Source organism: Passer domesticus, chromosome 2 (genome assembly GCF_036417665.1).
Source record: "Passer domesticus isolate bPasDom1 chromosome 2, bPasDom1.hap1, whole genome shotgun sequence".
In the NCBI taxonomy this organism is placed as follows: Eukaryota; Metazoa; Chordata; class Aves; order Passeriformes; family Passeridae; genus Passer; species Passer domesticus.
Genome location: NC_087475.1, coordinates 31505531 through 31525550, shown reverse-complemented (window position 1 = coordinate 31525550; position 20020 = coordinate 31505531). Strand labels below are relative to the sequence as shown.

Sequence of the window (20020 nt, the reverse complement as noted above, 5' to 3'; positions counted from 1 at the left end):
GGGAAATGAATCCTATGCAGAGTCTCAGTGGTAAGAAACACATCCTAAATTCACCAAAGTGAAAGAGCAGTAGGTAGTTGTTCAGCAAATGAAGTTGCCTTTCCTGTAGTCATCAAATTAAAAAAAAAACAAAAACCAAACCAAACAAAAAAAAACCCAAACAAAAATCCCAAAGCAAAACAAAAACAAGACCCCCCAACCAAACAAAAAAAGTAACACCAGCCCAAACAAACAAAAAACCAAACACCCCCTCCCCCCAAAAAACCAAAACAACTCACCAAAATCCCAACATAAGTGCCCAAAAAACCCAAACCCAACAAAAACCAGGAACACACTGATGGTTTTAAACTTTTAGCAGTTTTAAATGGTTGCATGAGGTTCAATGAAATGACGACATTGAAAAAGCCATCTCTCCGTGTCTTTTTTTCTTAAAATCCAGATTTATACTCTTCAGCGGGCTTGTAAGAAACCCATGGAAGAAGAGCTAAAGAGGCTACCACCTTTTAGGCAGTGAGAAAGCACAGGGTTAGTCAGAAAAGTAAAGGTCTTGATTTCACCTCAGGCAGCATACTAATTCTGTAAAATTTGCAAGGCAGTGCCCCACTCTCCCTTGAAGAGCAAGAATTCCTAAGACTCCTTATCTAAGGTACTCAGCCACAGGGGAGACACTGGCAGACAGGGAGACACAGAAACAAGGAAAGAGAACCTTATGAAGCTTCAGCATGACTGGCTGCAGAAGTCTGCAAGTGGCAGAGGTACTTTCTTATGAAAGGAAGAGGTTAGACACAGAGGCTTTTCAAAGCCTGAAGGACTACAAAAGCACAGCTAGCTAAATAAAAGAAAAAAAGATTGTGTTAGGTGGTTAATGCAAGGAAACTGAAGGGCATGAAGAGAAGAGAGCTGACAGAACTTAATAAACAAGCAATTTTCCTTTTGGTTTAAGTATGTAAACTTCTATTGAAAGAAGTAAACTGACACAGTCCAGGGCCATGTTTTTTAATCTGCATGAAAAAAAATTTGATTTGACATATCAGTTGATATTTGAGAAGTACCACTGTACCTCAGTCTCGTCACATAGCCCCTATTGCCTTCTTGAGTCCTTCCAGTCCTGCTGCCTAAGGTCAAAGTAAGGCAGCCCTTACATATCCTACATCTTGCAGAGGCATGCCATGGACAGGTCAGGGCAAGGAGAACTGACATCCAAGTTCCTTCTGATGACATCAGGGCTCCACACCCCACACAGCTCCTTAGATGACCACCTAGAGCCATGGGACATGTACCATTCATCTCAGAGACCTAAGAGAAAATCCTGGGAGCTGTTCACCAGATAACTCTATGTTTTATTTCTGTCTTTGGTAAGAGGCTACAAATCCTAACTTGCTGTGTAGGCTTTTACACTGGCAGAGCCTTAATGAAAGCGAGTGAAAGCAGCTACTGCTTCTGGCTACCACGTGGCAAACTTCACTGGTGCACAGGTGACCCTCCTTTGCCAAGCAGAGACAACTACCAGACAAGAAATGAATCCAGACAGAATTGAGGAGGGGAAGATGGTGCTTTACATTGCCATGACAAGGATCTGCCAGCTTTAGGGTCCATCCCAGGCACTCATCCAGACCCTTCTTAGTGAAACCTGCCTCAAGAAAATGTTCACTTGTCTGAATCTGCAGGTGTATAGGACTTCAACTTGTTGAATGAATCAGAGCTGGGCACTAAAGAAAACCAGCTACAGCCAATCTTTATGTATTCATCCTGTTTAACAAGATTAACAAAGAACAACTTAATGCTGGTTCGAAACACCAGTACTTTATTTCATTCACATTCAGAAGAAAGAAAAGGAGACAAATATTGTGCACAGCATATGTGTGTTTTACTCTTTGTCCTGCCAGTAACAGCTGCCAAGTGGTGATTTATTTGCTCCAGAAAACCATTAATTTTCCAACAGTAACCAGAAACAAACAGATACAATATTTCCCATGTTCCAGCAACAATATTCATGTATGATATACAAATATTATTCAGATATCAGAGTATATATTTGGTATAAACATTTTAGTATAAATGTCTTTCCTCATTTTTTTTACTTCCCACTGGTTTGTATATGACACAGGGCCTGGTATGCTGTTTTGGCTCAGGAACTGGACAGCAATACAATTCTTCCCCTTCTCTAATGCTGTTCTGTGAAGATCTTCCGTATGTCTGGGGAAGACGACACGTCAACCACACCTCGGAAAGGAAAAATCAGTCCCACAGCCACTATATGTGGTATTACTTCACTGCTGTGCTTTGATATAAACCTGGCTTAACACCAACAGATTGTCAAGTTGTTGTTGTTACAAAGCTTTGAAGAAGCAGAATGTTTCTGAGCCATAACACACAGGACAGGGAAGGCAACTGACTCAAAAGAGAACAGAAATCCTGTTAGCAAGGGGATGAAAGGGCCACTGCTGGGCAGAGCTCCACAGATGTGCCCTGGGACAGTGGCTGAGGGATGTGGGGTGAGGTAAGGGTGCAGGCAGGCTCCAGGGAGATTGTCCTCTCCCAGCAATGGGAGGCAAACCTCCCTCCTCAGCAAGGCTGATAGCAAGTCTCTGCTGACTCCCACAGAAGAAGGAGCACGGGCAGTGAAGCTGCCTTGCCTGGCTTGTTTTGACATATGCTATACCCATCAGTTATTTTTAAATCATGTTGTTTGACAAATCTGCTGAATTCATTCACAATTTCTGATTTGCGAGCTGAGTTTCTCTGTAACTTCTAGGAATGTATGCAAATGGCAACATAATGCTTTCTGGTTTGCTCTGTATTTAAAAATCTCTACAGGTTGTGATTCTTCTTACCTACCCGTTCTACTTGCTGGCAACTGTTTTCGACAGGAAAAACAAGCTAAATAATTAACTCATCCACTTTCTTACACTTTAAGTGATGCATTATTTAAGAGTCCAGGCATTAAATTCTCAATCCTGAAAACATGCCCTTGGGACCAGTTGCTTTGAAGTCATCTGCAAAGTTAGGCAGGTATACAAATGCTTGGATCCTAAAGAAGGTTACCTTTATTGTAATGGTGAGCAATAACCATAATGAATCTGTTTGGTATTTTATCATACATTACAATATAGCACCTGTTCAACAGCTATCAGAAAAGTAATTGTATTTCAGTGTTTGTATTCTTTTCATTTGATAAATGAGTTTGTTTTATACATTTGCTTTATGCACTGAAAGAATATTAAAGCAGATCTGTTTAACATCATGTTTGGAAGCGTAAGGGAATTGTTCTTTGGGAGGCTTCACTCCTGCCAGTATTAAAGTATTATGAAGAGCTAAATGAACATATGGTTAAGCCAATTTAAATGCACTTCTAATGAACAAATGAACACACTTCACTGCATCAGTTAAAAGCCAAAAATCCCTGAATCTTCCCTTCTAGCATTATCTGCCTGTGTTACCATCATGAACACCATCTATGTTATCAGCTTGAATTCTTACATCCCAACCAGCAGAAAATCAATTAATTGGGAAGCCTGCTGAATAATATATATTGTTTTACCAAATAATAAAAAGTAGGTCATTAAGGATCTGGCCTTGCTTACCAGCAGGACAGCAAAAGGCCGAATTTTGCTCTTGTATACACAGACTGCAAAACCCATGGCGAGGGTCTGAGCTATTTAGCAAGGATGAAATCTGTTCTCAGATCCACTCAACTGGCCACCCAGAGGTAGGGCTTATTTTGACTCTTTCTTTGATATGGTTGGTGCTGGTTTTCTTTTAGTTAGCAGTAATGTAAAGGCTGCTTAACTTTTTCATAATACCTCCAGAAACTGAAGAGCTGCTTCTGGCTATTCAGATAAACTCTCCCCTCCTCATCCAAAGAATCACACTAGCAGCACAAACTCAAGATAAAACTTAACTGTTACTGATCCAGTTTCCTGGAAAAAACCAGCACATTATAGACACAGCAGATGTTACTCCACTGAAAGACATCTTGTGTTAAAACGTGAATATTCACAGCACTATTTCTGCCTGGTCCCAAGCTGATTCTAGGAATCTCCTAAAGGGTCTTTAAAAAGCAATGAAAGTCAGTGCCATGACTTCAAGGATTACCGTGCTTTGCAAATGAACATTTGTGCAACAGACACAAGAAACTCTGGCTGAACTAGCAACAGTTAAGCATTTCAAGAGCTTAACTGTTTCAAGAACAAGAAGGGCAAAACACCTCCCTCCTCAAAACCCAAACCAGTCCAAAAGAAGCCCAGCATGTAAGAACCATTCTGAAATGCATGCTTCTTCTGGAGACAAAGTTCTTCTAAGAAATATAGTGGGAAATTAATCATCAAAACCTGTTTTGTTCAGCAAGGTCCCTTATACCTGCAATCCTTGCTAAAGGGGGATCATCTCCCCCTGCAGATGTCACTGACAGGTGGTAAAGACTCATATTGAAACATCCACATTCACATCATCTCGATTCACAAAAATCACCAGCGAGAAACATGCACTGAGAATGTGTCACTCATCTGGTCTGTCTTAAGTGAACTGAGACAAATGAGGCCCCTTTCTCTCTTGTGACAGCAAGGACAGTCTAGACAATTAGCTCAGGTGTCAGCAGTAAAATCTGATCAGTTGAGTCCCATCTTTACAAACCATGATGGAAAAGGAAGAATGAGTTGTTTCTTTGTGTGGAAAGATTTGGGCAATAACTTCAAAAAGTTAATAAAATCAATTCCTAGCACCATGTAGGACAAGCTGGCTTACCAATTTAGTGGTCACAGTTAATGCAAACCCCAGGAAATTTGTATGGCATTGCAAGGTACTCACATGTTAAATAAATACTGTGAAAAATTGTAGTTAAAAAAAATTGGCTGCAGGTACACAAGATAATATTAAAATACCAGTTATAAATACATTTCTTAAGAATTTGATGGAAAAGAAAGTTTATTGGTATCCTTAGGGATTTAGCTTCTCATGCAGAGGGAAGAGACTATAAGCAGAAATTTGCTTTGGCCCACAAACACAAAGCATCTCTATGTAAAAAAAGTTCAAAATATTCCCTGAATATCACAGTCAATCTGTCTATTCTGGAGCATGTGTGCCCAAAGTCTTTGTAAGCTGCAAGCTGTCCTCCTCACCAGCCATGCAGGTTCCTGACCTGACATTGGGTCTTGATGTCCCACTTGTAAATCTGCTGCCTTCCAGTGGCATCTGTCTGCAGGTGACAACATAAAAACTGACACTGTATTGCTGTGGAGCAGAGGAATTCGGTCTCTCCTTTATGTGTTCTGGCCTGCTTAGAAGATGGGCGGAGAAGACAGGAAATTAACTTTATTGATTAACCTAAGTTATCCAAATAATTTACACAAATTGAGTAGAAGCCACTGAAATTAATGTATTTTGGTCAGGCATATAAGCTATATACCTAGTTCTCCTCTCCATAAGAAGGAAAACTTTAAGTTCATTAACTATTCATTAACCAGGTCAGCTGAGCATCCCTTTCCACGTGTGTTCAAGTCAATTTGAGTTAACTGGATAATAACTATACTTTAACCATGTTTGCTGGCCTCCGATTTAATTCAGTTTGGTATTCATAGAATAACAGAATCATTAAGGCTGAAAAAGACCCTTAGGATCATTGACTCAAACCATTAACCTGAAACTGCCAAGTCCATCACTAAACCATGTCCCCAAGCTCCACATCCACATGTCTTTACCTTTAGGAGTGGTGATTCAACCACTTTCCTGAGCAGTCTGCTCCACTGCTGGACAACCCTTCTGGCAAAGAAGTTTTTCCCAATATCACATCTAAACCTTGCCCGGTGCAATTAGAGGCCATTTCCTTTCATTCTGTCACTTGTTACCTCAGGGATGAGGCCAATTCCTGCCCAGCATTTCAGGTGGTTGTAGAGAGTGAGAAGGCCCATCCTGAGCCTCCATTTCTCGCGGATAAACAACGCCAGCTCCCTCAACTGCTCCTTGTAAAAGTTGTGCTTCAGACCCTTCCCCAGCTCTGTTACCCTTCTCTGGACACGCTGCAGCACCTTGATGTCCTTCTTGTAGTGAGGGGCCCAAAAGTGGATACGAGACTCAAGGTGAGGCCTCACCAGTCCCAAGTACAAGGGGACAATCCCTGCTCTGCTCCTGCTGGCCACACAATTGCTGATCCAGGCCAGGTCACCATTGGCCTTCTTGGCCACCTGGGCCCACACTGGCTCATGTTCAGCTGCTGTGGACCAGCACCCCAGGTCCTTTTCCACTGGGCAGCTTTCCAGCCTCTCTGCCCCAGCCTGTGGCACTGCTTGGGGTTGTTGTGGCCCATGGGCAGGACCCAGCACCTCACTTTGCTGAACCTCAGACTTCTGGCCTCAGTCCATGGATCCAGCCTGTACAGATCCCTCTGCAGAGCCTTCCTGCCCTTCAGCAGATCACCACTCTCACCCAGCTTGGTGTCATCTGCAAACTGACAGAGCGCCTTCAATCCCCTTCTCCACATCATGGATAAAAATATTAAACAGGACTGCTCCAATACTGAGCCATGGGGAACCCCACTAGTGACTGGCTGCCAACTGGATGAAGCATCCTGAAGATGCTCTTTCACAACTCTAAAGTCTCTGGTCTCTTTCTTTCCCCTTCTCCTCTACTCTTTAATGTTCTCTTTACACTTTTTTTTTCCCTTTTCATATTTTAAACAGGCTTTCAGGTAGATACAACTTCTTATTGTAAAAATTGCTGAATCAGAACTTGTCAGGAAATTTTAATTTAGCTTTTCCACATTCTATGGAACAAGCAGAACTATGTACTGACACCATAGCAGAAATGCCAAAATGATGGTATTTATGGCTCCAGAAGCCATGATTCCATAATTCAGGTAATATTACACTGTGTTTTTATAATATAGTTTGTCTTCAGCAATGACAGTTATAGGGTTTTGAATAATAATAGACATTTTTAAAGACTATACTAATATCTTATCTTCCCATTTGTTATTTCCTTGTCCTGCCTGTTACTGTAATATAATGGTCATGCATTATGGACATAAAAGACTCTATTCCATCATGAGATGTGCACTTCAGATAGATTATCTGCACAAACTTTTGCCAAACAAATTAAATAGCACAAATACATCCAGGCCCATAAAACTCCTACTCCCCCCTTTCAAAAGCATGACTTTCCTTCTGAACCACGTGGGACCAGTGATCCTGGGTGCTGTATTGCCTACTGGTCCATACCCCCCCCAGACTGCAGAGGGCTGAGAGGCAGGAGCCAATGCCCTGGCACTTCAGCATGGGTCACAGTTGACACAGATGCCACGTACCATCTTTTCTTCTTTTATCAACTATGCTAGAGTAGATAGAGTTTGGCACATTTTGGCACCCTGAGGAACATTTTATTTCCCAAGGGCTTCGAAATGGACATCAGTATAGGAGACATTCAGGCTCAGATGCTCAACAATTTACAAATTGGGACATCTGGGTCTTGGAGTCCATCATATAATGTAAAATGAGACCCAGAAGAGAATCAGTGGCTGGTGAGATGGACAGCAAACCCTTTACCAAGAGGAGTGGGTCCTGCCAGCTGCACAACCCATTCTGCTATCAGCTCCAGGCATGGTCACAACTTCTGTGGCGCAAGCACTTTCTCCCTTGACTACCCTGCACTCTGCAACCTCTGCCATGCCTACATGTCCCTGAATGACATGCCTGAATGATTACATGATAGGCTCTTGTTTATGCTGAAACCCCTTGTGTGAGGACACGAGGCTTGACTCCATTTTCATCAGAAGGCTGATTTATTATGTTATATATTATATTAAAATACTACATTAAAACTATACTAAAAGAACAGAGAGAAGATCAGAAGGCTACAAAGACAAGAATAGAATAGGAATGCATAACAAAAATCCCGTGACTGCTCACAGCCTTGGCACAGGTGGCTGTGATTGGTCAGAACCCAAAACATCAACAATCCACATGGACCAATGGAAGATGCACCTGTGGCATTCCACAGCAGCAGATAGTTATTGTTTACATTTCTTTCCTGAGGCTCTCAGCTCCTCAGGAAAGGAAAAATCCTAGCAGAGGATTTTTCACAAAAATATCATGGCTACATGGCATGTTCCAAAGTCTTTGCAGCTGCTTCCAGTCCATCTTGTTTCTCCCCTGTATCACGGCTAATTAATTTTATATTACAAGCCAGCCACTTCTGAAGGATCTGCAGAGATTCAGATTAAATGCAAAATTTTATCCTCCTTCATGTGCCCTTGATAAAGATGATTTTATAGCCTTTATGTCAGATGTTTTGGGCACTAGTCTTGCCTTTATTTTAGGCAGGTCAGTAAGTTTGCAACAATATAGGCTGGGCTTTTTTTCCCCCCTTCTGTAAAGTAACAAGTACTTGGATTTTATTTTCTTTCTAACCATTATTTGACTATATTAGATACAGATTCATTACTGTGAAGTACACAAACAACAAAAAAATTAAGTCCAATTATATAATGATTTTTTGAGCATACCATTAAGCCTACTAGCAGTAGGACAAAAACCCATAAAATGCATAACTTAACAGAGTGTAATAGGCCAAAACAAAGCACAATGACTGGACAAATTAGAATATACAAATGGAACAGACACAACTAAATGATCCAAGAAGGTCCCCATATTAAAAAGAGAGAGAACCCAAAACATCAACAATTCACAGAGCTTAGACCCAATCCAGTGTGCCACAGGCACCTCAGTCTCTCTATCACATGGGAGCCCAGGATCTTTAGAGAGAATTTTCTGCACCTTGAAGTTACCTGTCCCTGTACACACTGCACCCCTTTTTTACTACTGGATGTGCCAACATGAACAAATTGGACTGCTGTGTTCCCCACTTCCTCTCACCAGAGTCACAAGTATTTCCATGTTCCTCACCTTGGGGAAAAGGGATGCTCCCCAGTTGGGAAAATACTGACTTGGTCTGTAATGGGACTTAGTTATCACCCAGTATGGGCACCAAGATTGCACTGAAGTGGCTCAGACACCTTTTTATTCAGGCACACTCAATGCCCCTGCACTGAGTAAAGTCCCGCAATGAGCCTCCCATCCTGCTGCTCTCACCATGAGGAGCCTTTTAGTAAAAAACAGTAGGGCTGGTGCCACAAAACACATGGCCTTCGGGAGAAGGCGTTTCCTTTCAGCCAGGGCCTTGATGGTAAGTATGCTTTACTAAAGTTAAGGAACACAGTGCCAGCAGTCTGAAGAGCCACTATTACAGAGGGAAAAAAACAAATAGTGGGGACAGATGTAGAGCCCTCCGCCCTTAGGGAAGGGGTGGTAGCTGGCAGAAGCTGAGAGCATCTAGCAGAGAGACAACATGGACTGAAAACCTGTCAGACAAAGGAGAGACCAAAAATGGGCTCTCTTTTCCAAGTGAGTGATCTCACTGCTGACCTGTTCCTGAACAAGGAGTGAAGGGGAAAGATAGTAACAGGCAGCACCTCAGACAGCTTTGCCTTGAAGGAGTTTGCCAGGGTACCTAGTGGCTTGAGCAAGTGAAATTTGAGTAGGTAAGTGTTACAGAGACAATGATTTTGACTACCTGGAGTTCCACCTTTGATCAGCCTTGCAGGGTCTCATTCTTGTGGCCACTGATGCCAGCTTCCTGGTGAAGTTCTCCACCTGCTTCACCAAAGAAAGATTTTCCTCCCTGATCAGTTTCATCTTCATTTTGTGGCGCTTTCAAGATGATCAAGCTGGCAGATCATGATCCCATCAACTTCCAGTTCAAGGTGGACTATATAATGAATTACTCTTGTGCCTGTAAACTGCGAGGTAAGGGAGTGTTCATTACCTCTCCAGTTTGTAGGCAGGAAGAGGCCTCTGCTCACCTTTTCCCTTGTGCCACAGCCCAGATCACAGGTAGATTATTCCTTCTTTATCAGTTGCCTTCATATATCCTATCTTAGTCTCAGGTGTTGCAGCAGACCTTTCATTAGGGGTAGAAATGAGCCAAGACACCGACTGTCATTTAACAGCCTGAAAAGGGTCCCAGTTCATTCTTCTTTACAGCTTAGCCATCCTGTCTCTGACTACAGCAAGCTTCTACTCTTGGCTTCTCTGACAACTCTGACTGCTGGCTATTTCCTACTGGGATACAACTGCAAGTATTTCCTTACTGCCTCTGACCACAGGCTTTTACCTAGCTTGACTATGACTGCAGGCTCCAACAGCAGGCTCTAACTATATCAGGCCCAGACTGACCTTACAGCAGATCTTTTGCAGCAGCAAATCTCTTCCTTGAGTCATGCTTCTTTGCGTCTCTTTAGCTCATTCCTCCTTCTTCCTCAAAGCTGGTCCACCTCCTCCAACCTCTCCCTGGCCAGCCAACCCACCCCTTTTATCACACTTATCTTCATTAGTCACAGCTGCAACCCATTAAGGGCAAGGCCGTTCTTCTTTGGTAATTAGAACAACTGTGACTTATTAGGGGCGAGGTCACTTGTAATCCCTTCTTTTACACCTACAGTTAAATGCACCAATCTGCAGTCCAGAGTTAGAGGCACAAACCTTGGGGAGGAGAGCAGCCTGAAAATACAGCCCTGTTTGTAGGATTTCCACATGGACAGCTTTGATAGGACTTCTGGACACTGCTCCCCATAGGAGCCTCCATGCATTGTGCTATCTAGATGTAATATATTGCTACTACCTTGACAAAACATGCTTTAAGTTATTAGAAATGGAAAGTGCAATGTATACAAAAATGCTGTGTTCTCCTTATTATAGAAAAGTGAACTTTGATAAGTGGAAGTGATTAGCCTATAAAATTTAACTTCCCATTTATTAACTTAACCCAGCAATGTTGGGTGTTATTAAATTCTTAGGGTGGGAACCACTATGACCAATAAAAAAGTATTTGCCAGCCAAAGTGCAAATCAGTAGTTCTACCTTTAGCTAAAATTTTATGTATATGCCAAATATGGCTCATAAATATCACTTCATAATTTGGAGGACTACAAATTATTAGCAAAGAGTCACAACCCTGTCTTACCACAGGGGAAAAAAAAAGCTTTTTCAGAAGATCTTCAGATTTTTATTTAACTTAATAATCCTGTTAAAAATATGATAAATAACCTTTTGTTCTAATAGTATAGAGTTTATGTTCTTCAGGCACTATCTAATGAGGCAAAACTTTATAACAGACTGGAGTTTTAAACTCTTAGAAATTTTTATGTATATAGAATTATAGAACAATCAGGATCCATCAAGAAATCAAGTTTTAGATATATAAGATAGCAGAATGAATCTAAAATGTGGTAGATTGAAAATATTAATTTGACTGATCTCTAAAAAATTAAAGGTCATTTTTTATAAATGCTTTTTAAAATTTACTGTTTGAGATAGTACTTTCTGAGAAAGGGGGCTCATAGTGATATATTGCTATACATTCCAGTGTCCTATTTTAACTCCTTTCCTTAATTATACTGAGGTTACAGACATTTTCAGTCTCTTACACATATATAGTATTCAGGGCAGTAGCATTTGGAAATGATGTATCGGAAATAGAACTGAACTTCAGGTTCCAGGGAGCACAATGAACACACCTTAACAATTTTAATTGGCCATGATATCACAAAGAGGTCAGCAGTAAAATCTGTATTCCAAAGTTTATGGCTGTCATTTTATAGATTTTGATTTAGGGTTAGAGCCTGCACAGCAATTACTGATCAAACCGTGATATTTAAACTACTGGTCTCAAATGCAGGAGCTCCTACTGAGCAGTCGGAGATCGTGACAAAACCAAGCAGAAGGTCACAACTTGCTGCTCTGTGCAGTCGCTGTCCTCTCCCTATAGCTGGGGGCTGTAATCCTGAGGGTGTTTGCACTGGATGTGTGCAAACACAGATCTCCCGTGTCCTCCATCTGCCTGCAGTGCTAAGGACCAGATGCACTGTGACCCAGGCCAGGTGTTAGAAAGGGGGGGAGAGAGGAGCTAACTAGGGAAACCTTCTAAAGGTTATGTTCATGATGACAAATGCTGTGCAAAGGGTCATAAATGCACTTTCACGGAAACCTGCAGATAGAAAGGATGTTAGTGAGAGCTTCTTAGGATGGTGCATTCCTCATCATTTAACACCCGTAATGGAACAGCGTCCTCGTATTTCTCATGACACTGTTATTCTTCTTAATGGGGATTAACAGCCTTTCGTGTTATTTCCTGTCTAGATTTCTCATGAACTAACATCCCCACATCAGATACTATATTAGCCAATAATAAGAATAAATGACAGACTGTGTAGTTTCTTGCCTGACAAGGGTGCTGCATTATCCCACCACACTAAGAGTACAAAGAAATTTCTGGGGTTTATTTATTGTTTTGGCTATTACATAAAAATATTACAGAAATAAAAACCCTGAAGAACTAGTATGGTGTGGTATTGCTCCAGTCATAATGTGCTAGTACACAATCAATTCTTATAAAAGCTTTTCTCTTTCAGAGTAGTTTAGTTGTCCAAAGGGAATAAATAATTTACTGCTTGTTCAATCTGGTACTTCTCTCCTATTATTTTAAAAAATTTATTCTGCTTCACATTTACCATATAAAGCATTCTTTGTTTACAATCTGACCATTTAAAATCCTTTGCCTCTTTTAGCACATAGAGAAGACCCTTGGTCAAGTGAGCTCACCAACAGGATGCTGTCAGCTTGAGAAGAGTTCAGGTGTACATTTTATTTTTCTTATTTCTGAAACCAGTATGGATTGCACTGATTTATTTTGATGTAAATTTTCACAATTTCCACATTTTCAAATGAAAACCCTATACAGCTTATCAGACACAGGCACATATATATTCTTAATGCATAATAAGGTGAGGTTGGATGGGGCTTTGAGCAACCTGGCCTGGTGGAAAGTGTCCCAGCCCATGGCAGGAGGGGTGCCACTAGATGGTCTTTAAAAACCCTTCAAACTCAAACCATGCCATAATTCTGTGGTGCTATGATTCTTAATATAAAAGAATACAAGTCAGTGATGTCAAACTGGTTCACAGCTGTCTGGAAACTACCCCACAAAGTTGTCAGGAGACTCAGCAGAGACAGGTTAGAGCACCTTGCTGACACTAGAGGTGATCATGTCTAAAAGAGCATCACATGGTGGGAGCCAGCAAAGCATCAACCCTGGTGACACTACCCACTGACAGATGCAGAAAGAAGTTTCTCCTTGCTCTGGACAGAGCACCCCCAGAATGTCCCCTAAGCTAAGACTTCCTGGAGAGGAACAACCACAAATACTAAGTACCTACATTTTTAGCAAATGAGATTGTGTTCAGGCATTTAGTTATTGCTTCCATCCAGCAGATTTTTTCACATTTTCACAGATGAAGTCTCAGTATTTCTAAGAAAAAATACAATGTTTCTACTGGAGACAAGCCTTAATTTATCATTAAGAAAGAAAAAACCCCTGCCTTCCCAAATGTTTGCATCTTTAAATTATTTGAGGAATAATTCTGAAAATATGAGAACAAAAATGAATGCATGAAGTAGCTCAGCACTTGTCTCTATCAGTGGTGTCTTCACCTAAGAAACACGCAATTTAATTTTCACTTTTCAATTGTCTTTTTCATACCAGTTTACTGATGGGGGAGAAGTCAGTATTTACTAGCAGAATGAACAGTACTTAGAGGATCAGATTTCCAGTTCAACTTTTCACTTTTATCTCTTCCCAAGCAGGTATGTAGCAGTGAACCTACAAACTCATGAGAACAACTGCATGACCCATATAGCCTACCCCTAAAATCTTTTAATGACAGTGTCTAAGTGACTCATTTACTGTCCTCAGTATCACACAGGCATTCTGAACTGCATTCAAATCTCAGATGTCACAATATTTCAAAATATCACGGTTACTTGATTAGAAGAGGGATCTATACTAGTGCAACACTTTCAAATAGGAAAAGATGCATCAAACTGTCTTCTAATTATATTCTCTATGTTGGCCTTGCTACTGGTGTGATTTCTTTCTAATTTCTGCTCCAGTGATCACTGGTGACTCTCATGGTCATGGTAAATGGTCTCCTGGTACATTTGCAGTATGTTCATTGATGTATTTTTCAACTAAAAGTGTTATGAATACACAGTGACCTGTGAATGATTTTGAGGGCTGACACTCAACTGTTGACCCTTAAAACTTTGAAATAACTACATAAAATATTTAAAGACAGAAATGAAAGATAGCCCTCTCTAAAATAGAATTTAATGACTATAGGGAATTTAAAAATAACATGTGTGACCACCCTAAAACACAGTGTCATCACTCCAATTCCAGACTGAATATAGCAAAACCCTACTGCTCGTACTGGAGTGAATACAATACAAGATTTAGATAATGATTCCCCATTATACGGCAAAATCCTGACAGTAGTAGTTGAAATTCATGATCAGTTTTGTGGCATGCCTTTAAGACCACAGGTCAAGGTCACTGTGTTGGATAGAACCCTTGAATTACTGCTTTGTTTAGATCTGGAGGTTGGTGAAGAGCAATGGAAATGGAGGAGTAATGAGTTTCACTGCCTGAAAACTACAATTCTTCTCTCTAAGAATAAAAACCTGGACTTGCTTTCTGCAGGTTATTGGCAGGAACATTATGCTTGGACCATCTTGCACAAGGGCTTATGGCTATTCATGCTGTTTCTGCATGAAAATTCAGCAATTTATCTGTGAAGTCCTAGGAGGCCTGGATCACATTCTGAAGACAAGACATTCAAAATTTTAGTGTAGAAATATTTTACTGAACTTCAAATTTCAATGCTGGCCTTCACAGAACTGTCTGTGGACTTATTAAATTGTTTAGGGTAAAAAGAAAATCAGGTATACATTTACATTGGCAGCAATCAGTTTACCATTAGCCCTGCTTTCAGAGCACAGTATGGATGAGAACCAGCAAATATACTCAGCAACTTGATTGATTGCAAGCAGGGATTTGAGCCTGGGTCATCACACTTTCTCTCTCTGGTTCACTGCATGTTTAAGTAGGGTGCAAAAATGGAATATCTCCCACAGAAGTGACTGAGTGAGCCTGGCCCTGCTGTGCATGTCGCGTGCTCACTAGATGCTCCTTGGGAAGACCAGAGTGCTACATTTAGATCCACCCTGGTCCCAGTAACAGCACAGCTGAACTCCCACTCAGCAATGTGAAGATGGGACACATGCAATTTCTTCCTGCTAAAGCTGTTCCACTATTTTTAGACTGAATAAGAAAGGGAGGTAGTAAATAACTCCCTTGCTTTATGAGGAATTAATTCAGGACACAGAATTCCTGGGCTGAATTCTCCATGCCAGGCACCAGTTTGCAAGGAGAAAGTAGAACAGTGTCAAAGCAAAGGCTGGAAAATCCTTCTCACTCCTCTCTGAAGTATCCTGCAGGCTTGCAGTCATACTGTCCTTCAAATGCTTTTAGGTAGAAGTACCTGTGCCATCTCTTCTTCATCCCATTTTATCAATCTAGTTTGACAGTGGCTTTGCTTTCAGCACAGGTGTGTTCTATAGCAGCATTTTACCTTTGGGTTTGAATAGGATGCTTTGCTCCATTAGAAACAATTCCTCTAGTTTTTGATTTTAATGAAAAAAGCCACTTCACTTTCAGCTAATTCTTATGAATTTTTAATGTACTTTTCTTTGGTTAGAAAGCTGAAAGAAAGCAAATATAACATACTCAAGGTCCTGTTTGCCCTTTTCTTTTTTCCTACTGCTGCTGACTGATGATAGTGGAACTGAACCTTCTGAGTTTTAAGCAAAACAAATCAGTTAATAGTTATTTCCTGAATTGATTTCCTCCAATTCACTCCAGCAACTGGCTAAAAGTAGCCTGGGAGCATTGTAAATTGTATAGGAGTGGGAGGAGGGAAGGGATTGAGACACTCCAGAGAGGTCTGCTTATCACCAGCAGGAGTTAACACCGGTTCCTCTAACAATCAAAAAAACCATTTTAAGTTCTTATGCATATTTAAAAATGCTTGAGATCATACTCACAGGCTCCCACATGCACAGGATTCTCTTGTATAAAGGAAAAGCGTGCCTTCCTGGAGGTTGATGCCATCTCAACATAAGCCTCCATGGATTTGGTATTTATGTGCTCAGCTCTGAGTAGATCCCAGCACAGGCACAGTCAGTGATGCTTGACCTTCCCCAGAAAAAGTGTCTCGCAGTGAGACACTTACAATGCAGCTCCCTGAATGCTGGACTTTTCCTTCTGCTTTTTTTACTCTTTATGTTAGAAATTTCAGAGAAATCTCCTATCTAACTGTTGCCAAATCCAAAATCCAGCTCTGTGAACTGATGTTATGGGTATGGTAGAAGGGTAGCACTTGTTATTGGGACTGAGCAGAACATCAAAACATAGACTGAAAAGACTGACACAGAAATACTAGTATTAACTATATCCTCAAAAATATTCAATATGTTTTCTTAGGTGATGGAAATTTCTTGTTATCACACAATGTCTGGTGTAAAAGTAGGTGCTTATTGAGCAAAGTTCTCATGACATGCAGTACAACAAAGGCTGTATTTAATGACAAGAAAATAACTGTGTGGCTTGGTGGTCATGGCACTCATCCAGTGAATGGATGCAGTTTCTGATTTTCCTTCCAACAAACAATTAATCAATGAATTACAGGAAAAGATCAAAAGAAGAGGCTGTAACACATTTTCTTGCTTTTCCTGAGATATCCTATGCATACACAAATACATATGGATTGAGAATGGATTGAGAGCAGCCCAAAGGAGAAAGACTTGGGTATAGTGAAGACCAAAAATTAGATATGAGCTGGCAACATGCACTTGCAGCACAGAAAGCCAACTGTGTATCCTGGCCTTCATCAAAAGCAGTGTGTCCAGCAGCTCCACTACACTCTGGTGAAACCTCAGCTGCAGCACTGCATCCAGCTCTGGAGTCTCCAGCACAGGAAGGAGATGGACCTGTTGGAGTCCATGGGGAGTCCATGGAGTCCAGAGGGCCATGAAGATGCTCAGAGGGCTGGAGCACCTCTTACACAAAGACAGGCTCAAAAAGTTGAGGCTGCTCAGTGAAGAAAGAGACTCAGGAAGGCCTTACCGTCTTGCAGTATTTAAAGGAGACTTTATGAATGATGGAGAAAGACTTTTTATCAGGTCCTGTAGTGACAGGACAAGGAGTAATGGTTTTCAACTGAATGATGGTAGGTTTTGATTGGATATAAGGAAGAAATTTTTTCCTGTAAGGGTACTCAGATACTGGAACAGGCTGCCCAGACAGGCTGCAGATACTCCATCACTGGAAGTATTCAAGGCCATGCTGGATAGGTGTTTAAAGAACCCAGTCTAGTGAAAGATTTCTCTGTCCATTACAAGGTAAGACTGGACTAGATGATCTCTAATGGTCCCTTCTAATCCAAACTATTTTATGATTCCATATATCTATTCATGCACATATGAGAGACATATATTTACATACATATACATACACAAATATTTATGTATCCATTTACATGATTTTTTGAAGTGAGATAGAATAAAGCATCTTCTCTTTAATTAGACATGGATACAGAACCCTGTGATGAAATTTGCAGCCTGATAATGGAAATCTAACATTTTTAATCAACCCTTTCTAAAGCACCTAAGGAATATCCCAGCATTTCTCCAACAGACTTCTGTCCCAGTGGTGGTCACTGATGTAGTTCCCAAGGATCACATATCACATTTGATTATCTCAGAGTTAGTACTTGATTTCTTTTTGATAGCACTCATATGGAAAGATTCACCTGAACTATCTCAGGAGACTGATGGCTCACTAGGATTTCCCATGTAACACTACATGGATGCCACTTTATTACCATAATGCTGTAGAGAGGTCCTAACCATCTTTTCTATCCTCAAATACTGGCTGTAGCCTTACTGGATGTCCCTTCTGATACCCCATAAGCATTTCTGTACTTCCGCTACTGCCGTGCTGTTGCAGCTCTTTAATTCATCCTGTCACTTGCTCCACTATTTTGGCTTTGAGAGTTCATTTGCTGCAGGCAACGGAGAGCTTGCACAACAGTGTGACATGAAATGCAGTACTAGGCTGCTCGTGCCTACTGTGGATGTGCTGCTGCAGCCCAGCAGCACGGTCTGCATGTGTTTATCTCTTCAGTTTGCCTTTTCCATGTATTTTCTTGGCAATCTTGACAGCTGCTTCTGCTTCGCTGCTAAACTGGGGGAGATGCTGAGAAGGCACAACATGACTGAAGCCTGATGACGCTGTACACTTCCGACATGCAAACTAAGGGCCACTGTTCAGAACAACTCTTTCTCCAGTCCTCCTTCTCCCAGTCAAACTCAGCCTTATGGCCATCAGTTATAGAAACTGCTGCTTTTTTATGTAAGGGATCCATTTTGCAGCCATCAACAAAAGCTCTCTGCATTCATTAAGGCAGGAGGGGAAAAATGAAGACGAAACAAGCTGTGGGGTTTTGTTTAACCTTGCTCCTCAGGGACACCAGCCTCCTTACAGCCACCAACGAGTAGACCAAGTGTTAAGTAGCTCAAAGCAAGATGGCTCCCTCAGGGAACCAATGGAGTATTTACACAATGAGGATGCTGACAGCTTGTCTGTATTAATACTGCTTAAAACACAACTTGAGATGCTCACAAAGCACAGGTTGGCAATTTAGAGGAGAGAGCTGACAGTACTGAAAAATAAAGAGAAAACAGAAAAGAAGAGAGGCACTCTCAAAACCAGTATTTTGCTGAAACACTGCTTAATATCACTAGATTTCAAGGCCCATGGCAGAATGACAAAATGAACTGAAAAACTGCACTTGCTCAAAAATCAGCACAGGACTATTTATTGCACAAAAAGACATAAATCCCTAATAGAGACCTAATGATCCAGCAGCCATTGTGACTGCTCAAGGAAGAGTCTTTTGCACCTGTCAAGTGACATTAGCCATAATCCTCATAAATATCTTCACCAAAACAACTCTGTTGTGGGTGTGGATGTGAAGGCCCTTCTCTAGCACCCTACCTGTCCTTCAGTACTGTGGTCAGCATTACCCTCAGGGGAAGAGGACTACATGCTTGAAATGGCAGGCAAGGGCACTCTTAGAGAAGGTGCATAAAGGAGTCATCCTTTTAAACAGCTCTGCTGAGAATATAGCAAAAACCCTCTTATAAAACCACCCCGTCATCTGCAAAAGAGGAAGGTTTTTGCACCAAGACACACCAATAGATGCCATTAGCTTAGGCAAAGACATTTTTTCTGGGCTTCAGTTTAGTTACTGAGACTAGAAGAGCAATCTTCTTCAACTGAGTATTTTTATCTGTTGAGCTCCAAAAGTGTTAAACTTATATTGAACATAGAAAAGACAGACAGAGCTTTAAGAAGCTCTTGTTTCAAATAAATGAACAATGCTACGAGAAATATGAAATGTAGCATTTTGAAGGATGCATTTTGAATATTGCATTTTAGTTCCCCTGTCAGTCAGGGATCCTTCATGACCAAAAGTTGTTTATAAATTTAAGGCAATACTACAACATTATTTTTTATTCTTTTATCAAAAAGAAGGAAATATTTACATTTATTTACATTTACATAAATTTTACATATTTACACTTATTCTCTTTTGCGTGCCTACAAATAAAAACCAATATGTATAAGTACCATATGGACTAAGGGGCTGTAATTCTGCCACACACTTATCTTTTATTTTGCATAGTGATTTATGGTTTTTTCCACCAATTGCTACAAGCCGTTTTATGGTTTTTATGTTGCCTAGGCAATCTTACAGATTTTTAAATTTCCATCTTCTGCTTTAAAACTGATCTCATCATAATGACAATATTTTTTGTTTCACATCTGGGTCATATGTGTCATATGGAATGTGCTGTATGATTAGCTTACTCACTCTAATCTCCGCATTGTTGAGTATTCTGTACTCTGGTAAATACACCCTGGACAAAGTCACCATGCTGTGAAGACAACAAGATGACTGCACAAATCTACAATCAGTTTTGCTCCATTTCGGGTAGGAGGACAGAGGTAAGGT

At 40.8% G+C, this 20020-nt stretch overlaps 1 protein-coding gene and 2 long non-coding RNA genes across 7 annotated transcripts in view; 1 reads left to right on the top strand and 2 right to left on the bottom strand.

Moving 5' to 3' along the window:
* AFF3 (ALF transcription elongation factor 3) overlaps window positions 1-20020 on the bottom strand; it is a 323171-nt gene that overhangs the window by 200825 nt on the left and 102326 nt on the right. The gene's annotated exons all lie outside the window — the stretch shown is intronic.
* LOC135293661 (uncharacterized) lies at window positions 1788-10357 on the bottom strand. Of its 2 annotated transcripts, none has more exons than XR_010355790.1 (4): window positions 10224-10357; window positions 9851-9948; window positions 9562-9787; window positions 1788-5275 (listed from the first exon to the last, which is right to left on the bottom strand). It is a non-coding gene; the product is annotated as an uncharacterized LOC135293661 (long non-coding RNA). The 2 variants fall into 2 exon arrangements; XR_010355789.1 differs by having other exon boundaries at window positions 1788-5272.
* Window positions 5675-15582, top strand: LOC135293663 (uncharacterized). Of its 2 annotated transcripts, none has more exons than XR_010355792.1 (3): window positions 5675-6074; window positions 12614-12680; window positions 13588-15582. It is a non-coding gene; the product is annotated as an uncharacterized LOC135293663 (long non-coding RNA). The 2 variants fall into 2 exon arrangements; XR_010355793.1 differs by lacking the exon at window positions 5675-6074 and adding an exon at window positions 6688-6850.